Raw genomic sequence first — 2130 nt, forward strand, 5'->3', positions numbered from 1 at the left:
GACACCACTCGAATTTGTTTCCCTTTTGAATTTTAACATGTTCTAATCTGTTAATGAGGAGATAAATCAAAGAGATATTTCACTCATCTACTAACTGCGTATATGATCATGCACTTACTGATATTTTAAATACTTCGTTTGGAAAAACGGATGGCAAGGGGTGATCTTTCGATGGTCCATTAGAATTGACGAAATGCTGGGAACACATTTGGCTATTTGCAGTGTAAACAAAGTCTTTCTTCATAAGTCTCGATCTCTGAAGCCAAATACGACGAATAGCTACGTTTGCAGGATATCTATGTAGTGAAATAACTTTACCGTCTACCTTCTTCCCTCTATAGTGGCTGCATATACAGCAGTATTTGCGTGATTTCTTCGGAGACATTAACCGGTCAATACAGTATGTGAGTCGTTAGTCTGCGGAAGTTAAAACAAGTCACTGAGCATGCGTACATGTCATACGGGAGAGTTCCAATCAGGGGTCGATAACAACCTTATAGGCACCCCTTATAGGAACAACCTTATAGGCGGTGAATTGGCAAAGTCGACAGTACACACTGTACAAAATACTTCACGACATTTCTTTCCTCTTAACGTTTTGAGTTCAAATACCACCGAAGTCGACTTTGCGTTACAACTTGTGGAGATCGATAAAATAGACGCCAATTGAGTACTGGGGTCAATGTAATCGACTAACCGCTTCCCCCAAAATTTCAGGTTTTGTACCGATAATAGAAAAGATTCTCTTTTCTTATAATTTAGAAAACTTTTAATGCCTCGTCAATTTAAATTGCTGTTCCTTGCTTGTGTTTAAATTAATTGTAGAGAAAATTAAATTACGTTTATACATTTCTTAATGACAAATTTCTTGACTGACTCGATCAGTTCACAGAATTGCTACAGCATGGCAGTGAAGGGACGGAAGTGATAAATCTTACCCTATTAATTGAACAAAATACTGTGAATCGTCTACTTGGCCTATGCTCAAACTTTATCAGTTGTTTGTTGTTGCTGCACCGAGCGAAGATCGTGGCCGTCAGGCACAGTTCGACAGGTCACGATCGGGGCCCAGATAGATGCATTTCATTTATGGGCGTTTGTTTGGGGGGGGGGCGCTAATGTCACTCAGACGCTCCGATACTACCACCACCCTCCCCGAATGCAAGGACTAATAGTTCAACTAATGGCTTTTCATATGGTGTTTGCCACGATTATATACTAAGAAGGTATTTTAACTATTTCTTTGTTTGTTTTTTTTTATGTGTGCGTGGTAGTTTCATTTTCCTGCTATGTAAGTGCAAATCCCAGCGCTTAATGGGTTAAGCAGTTTCAGCTGGAGCAGAGAAATATTTCGACTTGGTTACCATCTCACTTATTTCTGTTTGAGAAGCAAGAGAAAACTCACTCGATGATAGGATTGGGGTGCAGTTTCTAATTTCACTCGATTATTTATTTATTCATTCATTCATTCATTAATGTCGCATTTAATGAACAATGCCGTCGTTTTGAACAGATTTGCGACTGACTGATGTTTCCTTTTAAGTTTCAAAAGTGGTAATTATCAGGGAACGTTAACGAACCACGAGAGCAAATAACAATTTGTACACAAATATTCATTGGGTTTTTTTTATTATTATCATTATTTATCTTCTATCTTTTATTTGTTTATGAATATTTTTAGTCGAATAAATGAACCTCAGTAATTTTTTTTTCACATTTATTTATTCTAGCGATCTCTTGCCAAACCGCTAAGTTACGGGGATGTAAACAAACCAACACCGGTTGTGGAGCGGTGTAGGACCGATCCTGAAAGAATGAAAGGGAAAGTCGACCTCGGCGGAATTTGAACCCAGAACGTAGCAACAGGCCAATTACCGCTAAACATTTTCGGCCAGCTCGCCGCCTTAACAAACGTATGATATACACGGCGGACTTCTTTCACTTTCCATTTATCAACTCCACTCACAAGGCTTTGGTCGGCCCGAGGCTATAGTAAAAGACACTTGGGATCTATTTTAAAACGGGGGCGCCAGTATTTTCTTAACGAAACACTTTGAAACTTGGGACACTGGTAGAATGTGTCATATAAAACATCTTTTACTCTTAGTCTTCTTAACAAAAAAAAGGAAT

At 38.7% G+C, this 2130-nt stretch overlaps 1 protein-coding gene across 2 annotated transcripts in view; it reads left to right on the forward strand.

The window, feature by feature from the left end:
- LOC106869628 (nucleoporin NUP35) overlaps positions 1-2130 on the forward strand; it is a 23985-nt gene that overhangs the window by 945 nt on the left and 20910 nt on the right. Inside the window, exons 1-2 of one of the 2 annotated variants that reach the window (XM_052966186.1) lie at positions 1120-1226; positions 1731-1913. The gene's annotated coding sequence lies outside the window, so the exon portion shown is untranslated. Of the gene's footprint in view, positions 1-1119; positions 1227-1730; positions 1914-2130 lie in introns of those variants that run through there. The other variant, XM_014915442.2, reaches the window with a different exon arrangement.

This window comes from Octopus bimaculoides, chromosome 3, assembly GCF_001194135.2.
Source record: "Octopus bimaculoides isolate UCB-OBI-ISO-001 chromosome 3, ASM119413v2, whole genome shotgun sequence".
NCBI classification, from domain to species: domain Eukaryota; kingdom Metazoa; phylum Mollusca; class Cephalopoda; order Octopoda; family Octopodidae; genus Octopus; species Octopus bimaculoides.